Below are 20,095 nucleotides of genomic sequence, written 5' to 3'. Positions count from 1 at the left end.
TAACCTCGTGGTTCTAAGGTGATCCACACAGTATTTGTGTATTTATTTGATAAAGAATATTGTCATGCAGGACACAAATGCAGTTTAAAATAAATTGGTTAACTTTACCATAGAAACACAGGGTCATATTCTGCATCTACCAAATGGTAAACCAAATGTACTGATTGACAAATAGTTTACCCTAGATTCAATAAGATGTTGTGCATGAAGCGATTGGCTAATATTTGAACCTAAAAAGAACGGAAACTGAAGCGTCAGCTACGAGCATCATCGAAGCAGCCAGCTATTTTTGTTTATAGTAGTGCGTTAATGTGTGACGGCCTTTCGCGTGGTCTCCATTGCCTTTAACTTTACAGCCAACTATGACGGGTTCTAAGGCAATTAGCACCATGGCTACTTTTATTTTATTCGTACATTATACAATGCATTCAGCGCACAAACGAGCCCACTTTCCATTTCTATAAAGCCATTGTCGGGTTCAGTGAGGGAAGGAGCAAACAATGGAATCGCCACCATCACTGTAGAGGCACTGTTAAGTGCAGTAAATAGAAGTGTGATGCACTAAGATGGCTGGAATTAGCAATACCAGCGGTTATTGCCGAGGTTCCGAGCAACCAGACAGGTTGCTTCAAACCTTCTGAGTGCTTATGTCGGCAAATAATTATTTGATTAGTATTGCCTGCGCCATTGTGGAAGATGGCATAGTTGCTCCTGCAATAATTAGAGCTTTCAAGACAGCAAATTTCTATTTCTGCATCCAAGTTCACATGGAGATGTTCTGTGGAAAGAAGTCTCTTTTTAAATTGAGAAGCTACAGGAGATATTAGTAGGACGCCTTTATGACAAGGAATCGTAATAGATTGGGTATGAGAAAAGTTAGCTAACGCCCAGTGGATTATTGGTATGATCCATCGGTTACAGGGGACCAACATAATCTCTCATCACATCTCTGATGTCTCTAAGAAGTCAAACTATCAGCTGCACCTCCTCAGAGGTATTCTTCCCTTTCTCACTTCCCCCCCAGAAGCTCGCTGGCTTCAGAGCTCTAGTTCTCTCTAGGCTGGACTATTGCAACAGCCTCTTTCTAAATCTTCCTGCCTCTACTCTTCGACCTTTACAAGTTATCCACAGAACAGGACTGCAAGACTTGTCCTTGGCCACAAGCCCAGGGATCATATCTCTCCAGCTCTGAAATCTCTTCACTGGCTCCCCGTGGCTGCAAGGATCAACTTCAAGACCCTGTGCATCACCCACAAGGTTTTCTGGGGCCTAGGGCCGCTCTACCTCCAACTTTCTCTTTCAAAACATCTTCCTTCTCGAGCTGTCTGTTCATCCACCTCCAACTCTCTGAGGGTCAGACGCTTCTTCAAGCAGAGAGTTGGGGCAGGTCTTTCTCCTCAGGTGGGGCCTCCCTCTGGAACAGCCTCTGTGCCTCTTTCAAACTTGAGCAGAACTACCTCCGGTTCCAGTAACAACTCAAGACCTTCCTTTTCGCCTCCACTTTCTCTCTTCCTTTCCCCTGCTGATGCACCTGACGGCTCCACGCACTGGTCACCTGGTCACCCTCTGAACTCGGGCCCAGGCTCCTTCTGTCCAGTTGCCCTTGCACTGCCTCCGGGCTCCCCAGCACTTAAGGGTCTGTATCTGCAACCCTACAGTCCCTTCTCTCTGCATTTACGAGCGCCCCGCTGGCTGCACTTGTGAGTTCACTGCACTTCCCCTCCTGCCTGGCACAGTCCCCCTTCCCTGCACTTGCGCGATCTGAATGACACAATGCCTAGTAAGATTGTTATTTTGTCCTCCCTTTGTTTCCCCCTCCTTGTCTTGTTGCACCTAGAAACACTTGTGTACAGGCGCGTTATAAATTCCATATCATATCACATGACAGATAATTTGCCCAACCATGAATTAGCTAATTACCTATAGCAGTCTAGTGTTTAGTGCTGATTTCTAAGGAGACACAATGCAAAGCATCGTGTTCCTATGATATGCTGTGATTTGGTATTTATAACGCACCTTTACACAAGTGTTTCTAGGCACAGCAAAACAAGGAGGGGAGACGAAGGGAAGACAAGACAAACAATCTTACTAGACCTTGTGATATTCAGATCATGCAAGTGCAACGAAGAAGTGCAGGGGTGAGGGGAGAATTGCAGTGAAGGGGTTAAAGGGGAAGTGCAGTCAGGGCAGCAGGGCTCTGAGTAAGTGTGAGGACGGCAGATGACTACCTGGGTTCAGTCCCAGATGGGAGTGCAGGGTAGGCCAGAAGGCAGTGCAGGGTGACTGGTAGGTGGTAGCGGGGTAGGGTACCCTGTGTGATTCTGAGGGCAACGATGCCACCAGTCAGGAAGAGCAGACAGCAGATTAAGAGGGGAGAGGAAGAGAGAAGAGGAAGATCTTGTGCAGCTTCCGGAACTTCAGGTGATCCGGCTCAGGTCTATGTGGGGCAGAGAGGCCATTCCAGAGGGAGGCATCCATTGGCGACTGCCCATTTCATATTAATGGCACTGCTTCGATGTGCTACTGACGAGAGGCAGCAGCACAGTTCTGACGGGGACTCTCCCAGCTCATTGGTCTGACCATTTTATACACTTTGTCTCCCTGAAAACGGGGGAAATTAAAAAGTAGAAACAGACCACCGGCACAAGCCCGTACTTTTTAAGATCTAGATAATATTTCAGCAGCACAGGTAAAGGGAAATCTTGCATCAATTGATGCCTTACGATCTAGCGAGGAATTTTTTATTACTTATATATTTAGTACTTGGATTTTAGAGGCAATTTGTTGTAAAAGTACACCTCTGAAATGTAAGAAAAAAAAGACCTAAAAACCTTGGCTTACTCAGAATGTGTAGTGCCTTTGCGTAGATCGGTCCGGTCAACTGACAGGAAATGGACGTAGGGTAGAACCCCAGAGGGTGGTGGCAGGGCCAAAATGGCCCTAAAGAACTACAAACAAGCAATTTCCAAGGAAAAGAGGGAGTATTTACATAAGGAAATAAGTGCTGCAAATAATCAGTCTAGGGAGCTGTTTTTTAATCATATCCAGGTTCTGCCAACCAAGTTGTATGGTGTCATCGATTGAGCACAAGCCAATATTTTTAACACAGTTTTTAAAGATTACATTGAACTTATTCATGAGAATATTTGGGATAAGCTTCAAACTGAACTTCCATGTCACTCTAGACTTGGTTGCCCCGGATTGGGGGACTCCCTATTTCCAATACAGGCTGAGCTGTGGGAATGTGGTGTACTATTTGATCTCCATTCGGTGACAGAGGACTATGTGCAAACACTTATTTTAGCTTTGAAACACACAAATGACTCCCTATCCCTATGCCCGCGTATGCAGCAAGGCGGATGGCGCATGAGGTTTCCCCTTTCATTACAGATTTTATAAATAAATCCTTAGGCCAGAGGATGGTGCCGTAGAGGCTGAAGAATTCCATTATCACGCCACTACTAAAGAAACAAAATTTTGGCCCCACCGGTCTTCAGAATTACCAACCGGTTGCAGGCCTCCTGTGGCCGGGGAAAATCCGGGCAAAGTTGGTTACCTCCCAGCTGCAAACTTTTGTAGAAAAGGAGAGGCTGCTGGATTGCTTTCAGTCAGGCTTTCGGCCCATGTTTGGGACAGAAACGGCACTGTTGACTGTACAGGATGATCTCTTAAGGGTTCGCGGATCTGGGATGGCTATCATTATATGATATGGCATTTATAACGCGCCTCTATACAAGTGTTTCGAATGGATTGTGTCCTCCAACGTATTCCTCATCTTTGACATGTAATGTCCACAGCTGTGCTGCTTTGGAAACATTTCGGCAGAGGGCGTCCTGCGTTGGGTCGATTTTCCTCGAAGGCCTCCGTCGAGGGTGATGTCATCGGATGTAATAAGTAGCAGGCACAGCGCCCGTAGTCACATTTCCATTTTTTCCATAAACGTGTTTGCTTTGAGAACTCAGCACGGCTCATGTTATCTTCGATAATGTCTTCTTCTACACCACCGACCCCGCGGTCGAGCTTCAGAAAGTGCCTGGACTGTAACTCCAATATGTTCATCACTGACCTGCACCGTATCTGCTTGTGGTATCTGAGCGAGAGCCACGACATGGACGACTGCTCGAAGTGCCAGTCGCTGACTGCCAAGGCCTTTCGGGAGCGTAATGGGAAGTTGCAGGTAGGTCGGGTATCCAAACCCCGTAAATCCAAAAAGACTACTGGTCTTTCCACCGACGACTCAAGGGGTGACTCTCCCCGTCGGAGGGAATCCAGGGGCTCTCGGTCCCGGAGCGGTTCTCGCCACTCGTCCTCGTCGAGGCACTCCCGGAATCACCGTCACCGGACGTCTTCCCCGTCCTCGATGGAGGATGGCTCTGCGAGGAAAGTGGCTTGCCCCACTAAATCCTCTGCTCCGGAGGAGTGGGAGGCATTCAGGGAGAAAATGCTGGAGAATTTTCAATCTCAAGGCACTGTTCCATCCGTGCCTTCGGTTGAAGCCAGCAGGGAACGGTCTCGGACCGACACTCGCTCGCCTTCGGGACCGGGCAGTCGGCGCGATAAACATCGGGAACTGTCGATGTTCCATTCGGGCATGGCTCAGGGAGATCGCCAGAGACATTCTAGATTCAGGTCGCGGTCTTTGTCCCCGACGAGACCGTCGAAGTCTGGGAAGGCGTCGACTATGTCACTGTCGTGTCCGTCGAGTGCGGCTGTCGGGGCCTTGCCCTCGGTTGGGCCTTCGGAGCCCTCAGCACCCTTGTCGACGCCGTCAGCACCCTCGACGCCATCGGGGCCTACAGGCCTGAATTTTCAGGTGGAGGCCCCTAGAGCTGTGGATCCTCCAAGAAAGGCTCTGTCTAAGACTGTGAGGCCTATTCTTGACTCCAGGTCTGCTCCTGTCCCTAGGAAGAAGTTCTTTCATTCCCTGCAGGACATATGAGGTTGAGGAGAGATCTGATGTGGAGTTCGAGCCTTTCGATGCTCCTGGTGACGCTCCTGAAGCTCCTGACATGGTCTCTTCTGAAGACATTCAGATGGAGGATCTGCATCAATCTTTACATGCTAGTGGCCTGGACACATCTCCCGAGATGGAGTTCGGTATACCTGAGCATGGGGCTCATGCTGAATCCTCCTATAGGAGGTTGATGTCGAGAGTTACGGAGTATCTAGGGTGGTCCGGCCCTCCAGTTGAATTCGATCAGGAGGACCTGACTGACATTTTAGATCAGGGTCCGTCCACTGACCCAGTGTTTCCTTTTCACATGGCATTACAGAAAAGGGTGGCTGCTACTTGGAACACCCCAGAGTCTCTTTGGCGATCAACGAGTAATTGACTAAGAAATACTGCCCATTAGGTAGCAACCCCAGCTACCTATCCACACACTCCACTTCTGAGAGTTTGGTGGTCAAGGCAGCCACGGCCACCTCGAGGTAGGCAGCGTACCCTACCATCCCTCCAGATGGGGACGACCAGCGCTTTGACGGATGGGCACGCAATGTATTTTCGGCTGGGAGTATGGCGCTTAAATCGGCCAACTCCACCTGTGCCTTAGCCAAATTATCGCACACTGTGTGGAATTCTCTCTCTCTGGCGGCAGAGCATATTCCCGAAGGGGAAGAAAGGGATGGGTTCTTTGCTATTGTGCAGGATGGCAAGGATGCCATGTCTGAATCCCTTCAGTCTGGGTTGGACACAGCTGATTGTGTCAGTTGGTCCATGGCTGCGAGCACCGTGATACGCAGGTTTGCGTGGTTGCAGAAATCAGGGTGTGCACAGGATGTGCAGGCCCGTCTTCTCAACATGCCCTTTGACAGTTCTCATTTGTTTGGCAGCAAGCCTGATGAGCGCCTTGAGAGGTTTCAGACCTCCAAAGCAGCTGCTAAATCTTTGGGTGCAGCTGTGCGTCAACCACTGCCGTTTCATCCTAAGGGACAGCAGTGGAGGGGTTCCTTTCATTACTACTCCTGATTTGGTAGAGCGAGAGGAGCGGCCAGTCAAAGGGGCCACCGTAAAGGTCCTCGTGGTGGACGGGAAAGAGGTGCTGAAGCCGCTCAAGCAGCTGCCTCTTTGCCTTCAGGCGCTGCCACACCCGCTCCGAAACAGCTATGAGGCCAGGTCTCATTGTTCGCCAGTTGGTGGTAGACTGTCTCAGCATCTCGAAGAGTAGCGAGCCATTACTTCAGATGCATGGTTTCTGTAGACAATAACCCATGGTTACTGCCTACCCTTTCTAAATCGGCCTCACGACAATCCACTGGGGAAGCTCTCTTTGAAGATTCCGGATCCGCTCCTTGTGCAGGAAATCTTGACTCTGCTGGAGAAAGGCGCTATGGAACTAGTGCCTTTAGCGGAGAGGAACAAGGGCTGATATTCCCCATATTTTTTGATTCCCAAGAAAGATGGAGGACTAAGACCCATCTTGGACTTGCGTCGTTTGAAAAAGTTCCTCAGGAAGGACAAGTTCAAGATGGTCACTCTTTCTCAGGTCCTTCAGGCCCTTCGACCGCAGGATTAGTTGGTGTCATTGGACCTACAGGATGCTTATTTTCATGTGCCAATCCAACCAAAGCACAGAAAATACCTGAGGTCCTGGCATTCAGGTTGACCTTTGCCCTGAGGGTCTTGACCAAGCTCATGGTGGTGGTGGCAGCAGCGTATGTCGGGAGGGGGGGATTCACGTCTACCCCTACCTGGATGACTGGTTGATCCGAGCGCGCTCTCCCAAACAGGCTTTGTATCATCTCAGCCTCACCTGCCACTCCCTTCACAAGCTGGGCCTCTCCCTCAGTTTCAAGAGGTCGCATATGACCCCTTCCAAACGTTGTATTTATGTTTGCGGTCACTTCAAAAGCGACCGCAAACATAAATACGTTTTTAAAGCGGCGGTTTTATTTCCAAGTTTTCCGGGCTCCTCCAGCCCGGAAAACTTAGAGAAAAAAAACGCAGCTAGTGCTTATTTTTTTTTTTTAAATAAATAGCACTTACCGAGATTCAGCTGCAGCTTTCTTGCTCTGGTCTCCGGTCCCCGTCCTCCGCGTACAGCAGTAATGAAGGGAAAGCCACTCAGCGGTAGCTTTTGTTTACTACAGCTGGCTGGCTTTTCCTTCATTAGTGCCGCAAAAGCAAAAGCCAGCATGTGCTTGCGCAAGCATGTGCTTACTTTTGCGAATTTTGAGCTTGAATAGCTCAGAATTTTACATAGGAAGTTTTAAAAAAGAGAATGCTAGTATTTTTTTTTTTATGTTGCCTATCTATTTTTGAAATAACATTTTTTACTAGACCATGCCTTTAAGATTGCTCGGCCTCATGACATCCTGCATTTTTCTGGTGCCAGAGGCCAGACTGCGGATGAGATCCCTTCAATAGGCTCTCAGGGCTCAGTGGTCGCAATTCTCAGGCAAAATGTCGGATCTCCTTCAGATTCCACGCACGGTCTCACTGGATAGTCTCTGATGGGCCAGCAAAGGGAATCTAAAAAGGGAGAGCCCTTTTGGCAACCCTGGCCGGGATGGGGTGCTCACGCCAACCAGCAGTCGTCAGTCTCTGTTGGAGTCCAAACTCAACATAAATCTTTTGGAACTGAAGGCCATCAGGCTAGCCCTCAAGGCTTTTCTGCCGTTTGTGCGCAGGAAAAGTGTCCTTATCATGACGGACAACACGGTGACCATGCATTACCTCAACAAAAAAGGGGGTGTAGTGTCACTCCCACTTTGCAGGGAGGCGATGAAGCTCTCGTTCTGGGCAATACAGCTGGCCGGAGAGGAGAATGCAGCGGCGGATGCTCTGAGCAGGCAGAGCGCAGTCTCTCACGAGTGGGAGTTGGCTCAGGAAGTGCTTCAGAAGATCTTCGCCCTTTGGGGAACCCTTCAAGTGGATCTATTAACGACCAGTGTCAACCAGAAGTGCGAGACATATTGCTCAAGTGAATTTCCTCCAAGAGGGGCCTTAGGGGACGCGTTCGTCGTTGATTGGTCATTCTCACTTGTGTACATGTTTCCTCCGGTACCCGTCATTCCTCAGGTTCTAAGGAGGTTGCAGAGGTTCGGGTCCCACATGATCCTAATTGCTCCGTATTGAGACCGTGGTACCCGGACCTTCTAGAAATGTGGGGGTGGGGAGGTTCTCCATCCAGAGGTCAAGACTTTCAAACTTCATGATTGGTTTCTGAAAGGTTGAGATATATGGATTGGGACCTCCCAGAGGACGTGATGCTTTCGGCCAGGTGTAAGTTTTGCGACTGGTGCAGAGGACACAATGTCGATCCTTTTCAGTGCTCCATTCCCATGGTTCGTTCTTTCTTGCTTTCTGTAGCCCACAATACTCTTCAAGTGGGTACCATTAAGGGTTACCTGGCAGCGCTGTCTATTTTCAAGCGCTCGTCTGAAGAATGTTCTTACTTTAAAATTCCTTTGATTGCCCAGTTTCTAAAAGGGCTCACAAATGTGTTCCTGCCGTCCCCTTTTCAGGTGCCGGTTTGGGATCTGAAATTAGTCTTGAAATTCTTGATGGGTGCTCGGTTTAAGCCTTTGCACTCTTGTCCTTTGAGACTGTTGACCCTCAAGTCGGTTTTCTTGGTTGCAGTTACATCTGCTCACAGAGTGAGTGAGTTGCAGGCACTGTCATCTAAGCCACCCTTTACTTTGTTCCACAAGGATAGGGTTGTACTGAGGGTACGTCTATTCTTCCTGCCTATGGTAGTGTCTGATTTTCATTTAAGCCAGACGGTGGTACTTCTGCTTTCTATCCTCCTCCTCATGCTGGTAAGGAGGAGGAGAGACTCCATTGGTTGAACCCTAGGAGAGATTTGAGCTTTTATATTTCTAGGATGTTCAGGGTCAAAGTGGACGACCAGCATTTTGTGGGGTACACTGGACACCGATTGGGCCAGGCTGTTACCAAATAGACCTTGTCCAGGTGGATTATCCTCACCATTTCTGAATGTTACAGACAGGCTGGCAAGGACCCTCCGGAGGGTTTGCGAGCTCACTCCACCAGGGGCATGGCTACATCCACAGCCCTGCAACAGGGAGTTCCTGTTACGAACATTTGTGAGGCTGCAACGTGGTCTTCCATCCACATCTTTGTCAAGCACTATCCCCTGGATACTTTCCATGGTCAAGATATGGCCTTTGGTAAAGCGGTGCTTTATTCTGCCATCTTGATTGGGTATATCTAAATTCTTCTCCCTCCTCCACTCACTGATACTGCTTTGGGAGTCTGTCAAAGATGAGGAATACGTTGGAGGACACAATCCATTCGAAGAACAAGTTACTTACCAACTGGTAACGTTCTTTCGACTGGATGTTCCTCCAGCATATTCCTCTTCTCCCTCCCAGCCTACCCCTCTGGAGAATTTCCTATGCGATTGCAGCTTGCGATCCCACAAGGCTGTGTGCAGTCAAGGAGGCACTGTGTGCAGTGATGTAAGCATGAACTGAGGCTACGGACACCGTGCGTGTTCTGCTCTTTAATTTGTATTTGCGACCACTGACAGGGATTCTGAAGACGCATGGGGTGAAATATCACTCTTATGCTGTCGATACACAGATTTTCATAAAAATTGGAAACATAAAGAACACCTTTATTAAGGTTAAGCAGTGCCAGGAAGACGCAAGTGAATGGTTGTCCAAAAACCAGCTCCAATTAAATGTTTCCAAAACAGGGCTGGTGTTGTTTGGACCCAAGCATCTTATAAGGTCTGCTAAAGAATCTTTTGTTCCCAACATTCTTGTTGTAGAATTGAAGTTTGCCCCTAGAATTACAAATCTGGGCTGCATCTGGGAGGACAATCTTGGAAGCGAGGCGCAGGTGGGTGCTGAAGTGCAGGCTGTTTTAACTTGTTACGATTGCTATGGCAGGTTCTGCCATTTATCCCAGAGGAGGATAATGCATTGGTGCCCGGGGTTATGACGAGTGCCCACTTAGACTGTTTTAACTATTTTGATGGACATCCCTGCCAAACAGCTGCACAGGCTTCAAAAAGCCCAGAATTTGGCTCTCAGACTGGTTGGTTGGTTAGGTAGAACAGCTCATGTATCCCATCTGTGCCGTACCTTACACTGGTTGACAGTGGAAGATTGCATTAAATTCAAGGTAACGTGCTTGATTTTCAAGTGCTTAAGTGGTCTGGTGCCAGAGTGTCTGGGAAATAAAATCTGCCATTACCAGCTGTTGATCATTCCTCCGTCAGTATGTTTTCCATGGGGAGATGGAAGATTTGCAGTGTTCAGCCCCAACCTGTGGAATGCCACTCCTAAGGCGATTAGGGCCTCCAAGACGCTCTGTTTCAAAAGGTCCACAAAACTTTTCTTTTTAAATAAAGGGGATACGGGTCATTGGTGGCGTGGGTGCGTGCCTGTTCAGTAATTGAGAGGGATGTTGTATGTGTACCTTGATCAAGGTGGTGTGATTGACCGTGTTGAAGGCAGAGGGAGAGCTCAAGAAGGAAGAGGACAGAGTGAGAGCTGCAGTCAAGGTTGGAGAGCCGATCTTTTTACGGGGGTTCAAGACGGCAGTTTCCGTGACTCTAGCTGATCTGAAGCCAGATTGATGGTCATGGAGATTACCAGCAGATACAGTGTGGAGGTTAAGCTGAGAGTTGGCCAGTTTCTCAAGGAGGTTGCCCAGGAAAGCAGTGATAGAGATTGGGCGATAGTTGGCTGGGCAAGAAGGATCAGCAGAGGGCTTTTTCAGGAGAGGGTGTACAAGAGAGTGCTTGAGAAGAGAGGGGAAAGATCCAGTGTCAAAGGAGTGATTGCAGAAATCGGCCAAGGCTGGAGCGAGGGTAACAATGTTGTCCTTAATGGTTCTGGAGGAGCAGGTAGCACCTGTTTGGATGAAACTTTCATAGACTTGACTTCTCTAGAGACATCATTAGGTGTAATAGGAGAGAGAGAGGAGAGGAGGAGAGGAGCGGGAAGGTTGGCCTGAGGGGGTTTGAGAGGAGGAGGAGGAGGAGGAGGAGGAGCAGGAGGAGGAGGAGGAATAGGGAGAGGAGAATAGCGTGGACATGATATCCTGAGTTTTAGTGGTGAAATGAGAGGTCAGGGCCGTACAGAGGGCTTGGGAAGGAACAGGAGAGGTAGATACTGCAGTCGGATTGGCCAGCTCTTTGCAGATTTTTAATAGGATGCCCGTTAGAGATGTTAGAGATCGCAGAGATGCAGGCTTGGAAGTGGACAATCTTCTTGGAGAAGACAGTCTGTATTGCCTTTCTAGCAGGCGTCAGGCCAGTTTGTCAGAGGATGTGCCTGAAGCACTCCACTTCCGCTTGGCCACTCTGCACTTGATATAATATGGCATTTGTAACGCACCTATACACAAGTGTTTCAAGGCGCAAGGAGGCAGGGGTGGGGGGAACAAGGGGAAGACAGACAACGATCCTACTAGGCCAGGTGTCATTCAGATTGCGCAAGTGCATGGGTGGAGGGAAAGGGAAAAGTGTAAGGGGAAAGTGCAGTACAGGGTAAGTAGAACAACAAATAAATACTAGGGCCAGCTGGTGACAAGTGCAAGGTAAGTGCAGACAAGTGCTAGGAAGGGGGGCTGTAGGGATACAGAGACAGTCCCGCAGTGTAGGGGTTGCCATGGAGGCAGTGAAAGTGGAGAGTGGCTGGGCCAAGGACCGAGATCGGTGAGAGTGGCCCAGTTGCTGATTCAGTGCAGTTTCAGTCAAGAATTTAGCAGGGGAGAAGGGGAGAGAAAGCAGAAGCAAAGAGTAAGGTTTTGAGGTGCTTCCGGAACCGTAGATGGTTCTCCTCAAGTTTTATGGAGGCAGGAAGGCTGTTCCAGAGGGAGGCCCTTGCCACGGAGAGAGATCTACCCCCAACTCGTTGCTTGGAGAAGCGGCTGACCCTGAGGGAGTTGGAGACGGATGAGCGAAGAGCTTGAGAAGGAAGATATTTAGGAAGAGAGAGTTGAAGGTATTTAGGCCTCAGGCCCCAGAAGGCCTTGTGGACAATGCAGAGGGTTTTGAACTTAATCCTCGCAGCCACTGGGAGCCAGTGTACAGATTTCAGTCCTGGAGAGATAGGGTCCTTGGGCTTGAGGCCAAGGACAAGTCTTGCAGTCCTGTTCTGGATAAATTACAGAGGGTGGAGAGTAGAGGCAGGCAGATTAAGATAGAGGCTGTTACAGTAGTCCAGCTTCGAAAGAACCAGGGCTCGGGAGACAGTGAGCTTCTGGGGGAAGGAGAGGAAGGGAAGAATACCTCTGAGGAGGTGCAGCTGGTAGTGTGACTTCTTAGAGACGTCAGATATGTGAGGAGAGAAGGAGAGTGTGGAGTCGAAGATGACCCCGAGGTTTTTTGCCTTGCAGGTAGGAGCAGGAAGAGGGCCAAGAGAGGCCGGCCAGAGAGCTGCAGGGAAGGAGGGAGTGGGTGTGCCGATGAGTAGAGTCTCAGTCTTACTGGCATTAAGGCAGAGGTCACTTGAGCTTCAGAGCGGCCAGGTCGGAGTCATACCAAGAATTGCAATTGGAGGCAGGATTCAGATGGATCCCCATGACAGGGGCAAGTATATTGAGCGCATTGGAGATAGAGAGATGAAGGTTGAAGAGGGCTGTGTCAGAAGTGGAGGCAGCGAGAAAATGGTGGCTAAAGCTGCAAATGACCCCCGCTTCATAAGTCGAATGACAACAAAGGACGTTGCCAGTGCTGGGGTAGGTTTTGCCGGGGGACAGATAGTTTCAGGTGAGGGGAAAGCAGAAAGTGGTCCGTCCAAGAGAGTAGAGTAGCGAGAGGCTTAGAGAGGGGGATGTCTGAGGAGATGAGAACATCTCGGGTGTGTCCGGCTGAGTGTGTCAGATCAGACGGAAGAATGGAGTGGGAAAGAGAGTTGCAGAGGTTGCGGAAAGGCCCAGAGCAGTCAGAGGAGTCCAAGCGGATGTTGAAATCCCAGAGGAGAAGAAGCTTAGAGGTAGAGGTGAGGAGAGAGGCGGCGAGATCAGCCCATTCAGCGAGGAAGAGGGTGATCTGGCCGGGTGACCTGTAGATGGTGGCCAGAGTCAGAGAGAGGCCAGGAGAGAGAGAGAGCCTGAAAAAAGGGCATTTAACCCTTTAAGTGCCACAGGTTTTTCCCCCCAGTGCCAAGGCCTTTTTTGGTCATTTCGGTATGTCACCATTCAATGCCTTGTAACTTTTTCGTTACATGAGATATCTCGGTCATTTTTTTCCAACATGTCATAACGCCACCCAGGAATCCGAGGTTGCTTTAGGGGGGTGAGAGAACATAACCAAAAAGGGCAAAATGTTGTGTTTTTTCAGAAAATGCCAATTAAATGATGTACAAAGAAGCCTGGAGCTAGGAAAAAATGGTTAGCTGAATTCCCCAATTTCCTGGCTTTCAACAACAGGTTGGGCGGAAACGAATAAAAAATATTTTTATGTGGTTATGAACCGTTTTCTGAGAGGTAGGCGATTTTGGCAATTTTTGCCAATTGGACATGCATGGACGGAATGGAAGAAAAGGGTAGGAAAGCTGAATTGGAGGACAGAATGGCAAACATTTCTGAAAAGGAGACAAAATTCCAACTTTAGGGAAGGGTCGATTTGCGCAGGCCGGCAGCAACTAGGTAGGAAAAAAGGCCATACTTTGGGGAAAAAGCGGGAAAAAGACTGAAAAAAAAGGTATGTGGTGCACATGGTTGGCTTGGTACGGCAATGGCTTCTATGAATTTTGAGAAAAACAATGCTCTGCTACATTCCCCTGACTCTTGCAGTTAGGAAAGCACACATTTTTTGTAGTGTTTCACAAAACAAGCAATACCACAAGCCAAACACTGAGCCACGGTACACAGCAGTTTTATGCTTACGGCCTGAACAGACACACTTAGCATGTGTAAATCAAGAAAACCAATGTGGTGAGGAACGGCAAGCATACATTTTTTGAAAGAGCACAGGCAGACCCTTTTAAGGGTAGGTGACTTGTGCAGTTTGCAAAAGTGTATGATGCCTAAAGCAGCGACTAAAATGTAGGGCACATTTTGGAAATGAAAGGGTTGTGTGACAAAGGGCACCAGCAAATGGGTCGAAACGTTATGAAAACAACACAAACACAAAAATGTCATACATTCCCGCGTTCCCACAGGTGTCCCGATGAAAACGGTACCTCACATGTGTGGGGGCACCTACCGGGGCACAAAAGGAAAAGGGTAACCCACTGGTAACCCCGAGACTATTGACACAGCACATTTTGTTTGTGTGGGCAACCTACAGATTTGGGCCTAGGGTGTTGAAGCCAGCAAGGAAAACAGGGAACCCCATGCATTTCTGAAAAAAAGACACCCATGGGAATCCAGAGATGTCTGACTTGCGCATGTCAAGGGTTTTGACCGATGTTGAATTATTAGACGGGGTAGATGTGGGGATGAGCTGTCTCCGCCCATCATTCTATCCCAGAACAAAACTAAATCAATAGACTGGGTGGATGTGGGGATGAGCTGTCGCCGCCCATCCTTCCATCCCAGAACCAGGAAAACCGCGCGGTTGTGCACACACCAAAATGGTTGTCTAACCTGCCACCCACCAGTGCCAGCATGATGGACCGGAAGCGCCAGCGGTGAAAGGTGGTGTCAAAGGAAAAATAACAGGCCTGTTAGCTTAAAAGCGCTTTAAAATCACCTTTGTTTCCCTGAATGCAAGCTCAAAATGCCTATTTTAAACATCACAAAATATTCAAAAATCTCAATGAACACCAGCAGACATTTGGCAGAATGTATTCTTGTGTGCATACAAAATCTGGGAAGATGAAGAGCCCAAAACAATGTTTATAACAAAACTGGCTGAGCTGTGGATGTCAGCAGCTTAAGTGAAATTGGATTAAAACCACTAAAATCGAAATTTTAAATTAAATGAGTGACCTACTTTTGAATGTCACATAGTTTGCAACTGTTAAATGTCATGGTTTTGAACTTAGAATCAGCATTCTAGCTGCATGTGTAAACATTGTAAGTTTGATTTAAACTGGGAACAAACAGGACATTTAGCTGAAGCTTGGCTTAAAGAAATTGAATTCTGCCTGACAACTACCCCCGACAGGAGTTGAACTGGCTCAACAACTCTTCCCAGGCCTGGCTGCATCCTGCTGCCCCCACCAAAAGGAGATCACACCTCTCTGGTTGAATTAAGGGAGGGGTACCTGCAGACTGCAGGAAGTTGAACAAACCCCTGTCCTGGGCTCAGGCAAAAGTTATATTGGGGGGGGGGGGGTCGTAAAATGGCTTCCTCTTGGGAGAAACTGGGAGGGGCAGTGCCTGTGAAAGCCAGCTGAGCTTGGGGGAAGTGGATAAACCAGTTATTCCACCATGTGATGTGGGAAGCCACACCCCTTTTTGAACAGAGCATAATTTTAAAAAGATAGATAACTCATAGTGTGGACTGGTCAAAATTATATAAATAATATCATTATTCTTGGGATTTTTCCGTGCACATTTTAAAAGGCGTTAGAACTCTGTACCATGTTCTGAGACAGAACCCCGCTATTTATTGATATTGCAGACACTGTGTTTAAGCTAGACAAATGAACATTTACTGGAATGTGTGTAGGAGGGGGGTGTACAGTTGTGTCAAATCTGGAAAGGTTTAAAGGTCGTTATCTGGATGAAAAGGGGCAGAATTCTGTCAAAAGTGGACACAACATTGTACAAAGACAAGGATCGGATGGTTTGGTACTACAGAAAATATGTTAACTGGACCTATAATATTAGAAAAATGGTACATAGATAAATGTGTGTTTGGATCAAATATAGATTGGTGTGCAATCTGACAGGGGAAGGATCCTCTGACCATAAAACCTACAGCATCACTCTGACTCACATTTCCTTCCCCCAATCAAGAAAGAGAGGAGGAATTGGCCAATGATAAGTGAGAGGGGCAGGTTTAGTTATGACCAACGCACACACCTGCTTTCTAAAGACATAAAAAGAACCACTGAAAGACAGGCAGTAGATTCACTTTCCACTTTCTTGCGGGACGCTTTGCCGGGAGACTCCAGACTTCAAAGACTTCAAATCCATCAACTTCCAGAGATCCAGAGAGACCAGAACTGTGCAGTGCTGAGAGCAGAACCAGAGACCAGACCGCTGTGAAGAACCGCTAGCAGAAGTCCAGCCAATCCTGACCCGATCGGTGACAAAGCCATTCCTGTCCAAAAGATAGTGTGAGTACTCTAGGACTGTGCCAGACTAATCTCTTAGTTTAAAATAATCTAATTAAAACTATTTTAACCTATTTAGAACTACCTCATAGGAATCGTGTGTGTCATTCTGTCCTTTTTAAAGCTGTCACCTGTCATTTTGAACTTTTAAATTTCAAATCCGAAAAACTACCTTCACAAAATCGACCGTATCTCCGGAACCGTTTGTGCCACTCCTTATAGGGCCTCTGTAATTACGCTTGACGCACGCGATTAAAATTGCCGCGATTTGACATTTTGCACAATTTCAGGCACGTGTAAAAATCAGCAGCTCCTTGCTTTCCTTTGCTAAAATTCGTTTTAACCTGCTAGTTACTCATAGAGCATTGCTTAAGTGAGCCTGAACTAATATAAACTAGATATCACCCACCCTGAACCTCTAGAGGGAATTAAAAGCATTTTCAGCACATTTCTCACTTCATTGTCCTCACATTCAAAGCATTTTGGGCCTGTGTTTTCAAACTTCTACCTGTTTTCCTGTGCTACTGTAGGGTTACCTATTGCTGATTACTGCTCATATTCACAAGTGTGCTATCCATTATCAATTTATTTATAGAAGTGTGATATATATATATGTATATATATATATATATATATATATATATATATATATATTTCTGAGGCTTGTGGAATCTGCTTAGATCACATGCTGTGCATAGGCCGACATCTAGTGGAAGCTGCGGAGTATTAGTTTGTTTTTCGAAACTCGAAAATGGGCGTCGACACAGGCGTGCCAGTAATACTATCCCTAGTGTGACGTCCACTGTACCCAAGATCCCTCACGCGTCTAGGATCCTCAGATTGTTTTTTTCCGCCATACTGGTCGGAAGCATCTTGCGGAGTCCCCTGGCCTTAGCCATACTTTTGCTAATTATTGAAGTTTAAAATTATTTATTGACATCTTTCCCCACCCCAACGTCGAGCCTCGACACTCGACGGCTGCTGGAGAAGACATCGACCGTCGGCTGCTGCACGACGGATCTGGGCCTCGGAAGGCCGCTGGCCTCGGCCCGGGCCTAGTAGGCCGCTGGCCTCGGCCCGGGCCTAGTAGGCCGCTGGCCTCGGCCCTGCAAGTAGGGAGAGTGGGGGGTGGTACATACTCTTCACTCTTGGTATATAGGTACACCTTATATATTTCCTACACTTACCAGCCCGCTGCCTCAAGGTGCGTATGGAGGGTACCCCTTTCCAATTCTGCCCCAAGTGCAACCGCAAATACCCTTGGGTCGACAGGCACGCCACGTGCAATCTCTGCTTGCCGAGGGACCACCCCGAAGCGAACTGCAGAGCGTGTAGTAGGTTTAAGCCTAAGACACTTAAGGACCGTTCGACAAAGCGTTGGGCCCACCGCGCCAGGCAGGCGGCCATGGCAGCGGAGGGCACCTTCAGCGATGGCAGCGACGCCGTACTTTCGGACGGCGAGGGCATTATGGCGTCGAAAGACTGCCGAGCGCAGGTCCCCGACCTCGGAAGGTTGTCCGGCAGGGCGGCTATGGGGGAAGACCCCCGGCGACGCAAGCGCTACACACCCTACACACACAAAGCACACTAAGTCCAACCGAGACTCGACGACGTCGACTTCTCGGAAAGAGGCACAAATAGAACGGTCCGACTCGGTGTCCTCTGGGCGCTCCCGATCGAGATCGCCTCATGATGCAAGGCAATCATCCACTCTTGCCAAGAGTGCCTCGCTCCCTAGATTAACGGAAGTTCGATCGTCGGAAGACGAAGACGACTTCCACCCCCACGCCGCGCTCCAGGAGACCGAGGCCGCAGTTAACACCAGCGAGGCCCCACGCTCGAAACACACAGATACCTCTCCCGACCCTCGACGCCAGGCGTCGAAAGTCTCTGGGGCCTCCAAGGGGCAGGGAAAACATTTTTCCATGCACGGGGAGGGGGGGAAACAGCGGAAAGCACAGCCTTCCACCCTAAGCAGACAGACAAACACAAATCTACTGGGACATCAACATCCAGCAAGGGTACCCTTGATCCAGCAAGGGTACCCTTGATAAGTCCTCTAAGTTGCCTACTAAAGTCATACCCTGTTCCAAAGAATGGTCCAGTGAAGACATAGACAGGGTCATGTCAAGGATGTCTTCCTTAGCTGATTTTTATGACAAAAACCCAGAACATTTCCTTTCGTATGACCCTCAAGGGGCCACACCCTCAGACTCCTCTGATCCTATCCCCCTAAGTAAAAAGGCCCGGTTCGAAAGAGCTGAACCCTTAGAGGTGCAGCATTATTCTACTCCATACTCTACTCCACACCCCAGATACCAAGGACAGCCTTTCCCTGAAGGGGACCAGGAGTTTGAAATTATGGAGGAACAAACCGGGACTGAATACTATGCGGATGATGAGGACCTGGAGGAGGTAGAAGATGAGCAGGAAATTTACAGAGTAGATTCCCCGGTAGAGAGCGAAGCCCCAGTTACCGACTCGCCAGTTGATAACCAGCCCCTCCTTAATGAAGGTCTCGCTCGCGCAGCAGAACATTTTCACATCGACACCCACGGTGTACAGGAGGAAAGGGACTTCGCAGAAGAGTTGGTGGGAGAGAGAAGGCCGGTCGCTCAGACCATCCCTATCCTTAAATCCATCCAACGTAGAATAGATCCATCCCTGGTGAATCCTAACCTCACCAGAGCCGTAAACCCCAGAGTTGAAAAACTTTTTCGGGCAGCCCAGTCTGGCCCTCTTTATATAAGAGGACATCTTAAACCAGACTCCCTAGTGGTTACCAACACTCGGAAGAGGGCTGGGACACCCTTATCGTCAGAAGCTCCTCCCGACAAGGAGAGCAAAAAACTGTACGGGTTTGGCAGAAAGGTAGCCTCAACGTCCGCCTACCAAGCAAGGATTGCAAACTCCACCACCCTGTTGGCAAGTTACAACTGCCATCAATGGGAAGAGGTCGCGGCGCTCATAGCCTCTGCTCCTGAACCGTTAAAGGGCCAGTTGGCTCGGATCTCGGCAGAAGGGAGAGCCGTGTCTGGTTGCATATTAAAAGCAACTTTCGACGCCGCGGACAACGCAGGAAGATTGATAGCAGAAGGTACTGTTATCAAGAGACATGCGTGGTTACGGCAGTCGGGGTTCAAAACAGAAACCCAGGCTTCATTAATAGACAAGCCGGTGGAACCCGATCTATTGTTTGGGAAAGCGGTCGAAGACGCACTTAAAATTGCCAAGGACGAATACGAGACTCTCAAATCCCTTGGCCAACTTACCAACAAACCCCCTAACCAGAGGGGGAACAGTAATTTTCGTCGCCCACGCGGCCAAAATTCACAAAGAGGCAACTATGCCCAAGGACAGGGTACACAATGGAACAACCACCAGCAGTCTACCCAAAGTTACGGCAGGGGTAACAAGAGAGGTCGTGGAAGAGGCAGAGGCAGCCCCAGCAAGGGAGGTGGCACGCCTCCACCAAAGCAGTGACGCTCAGTTCAGGGTCCCTTCTCACGCTACCCCAGTAGGGGGACGCATTTCCAACCTCACCCAGGCTTGGGAAGGGATCACCTCAGACAGATGGGTGCTGTCAACAGTGTCCACAGGATATTGTATAGAATTAATGCAGCGTCCCCGGACCCACCCTCCACGACAAAGAATACACTCCTTAGAACATCAGAAGATCCTTCTCGAGGAGATCGCCATTCTGCTAGAAAAGGACGCGATAGAACTCGTCCCAGGACACCAGGTAAACAAGGGTATCTATTCAACTTACTTCCTTGTGCCAAAGAAAGATTTGACAATGCGCCCAGTATTGGACTTACGGCCTGCCAACAAGTATGTCAAGCCCCAAAAATTCCGTATGACCACGCTACAAGAGGTAATCCCCCTCCTAAAAAAGGGGGATTACATGGCAACCTTGGATATGAAAGATGCTTATTTTCATATT

At 48.6% G+C, this 20,095-nt stretch overlaps 1 protein-coding gene across 2 annotated transcripts in view; it reads left to right on the top strand.

Moving 5' to 3' along the window:
• The window catches only part of TAF2 (TATA-box binding protein associated factor 2), a 2,148,555-nt gene that overhangs the window by 632,022 nt on the left and 1,496,438 nt on the right, over nucleotides 1-20,095 (top strand). The window lies entirely within an intron of this gene.

The sequence above is a fragment of the Ambystoma mexicanum genome, chromosome 5q (genome assembly GCF_040938575.1).
Source record: "Ambystoma mexicanum isolate Mex_15411 chromosome 5q, UKY_AmexF1_1, whole genome shotgun sequence".
Taxonomy (NCBI): domain Eukaryota; kingdom Metazoa; phylum Chordata; class Amphibia; order Caudata; family Ambystomatidae; genus Ambystoma; species Ambystoma mexicanum.
This window is presented reverse-complemented; position numbering and strand designations above follow the sequence as displayed.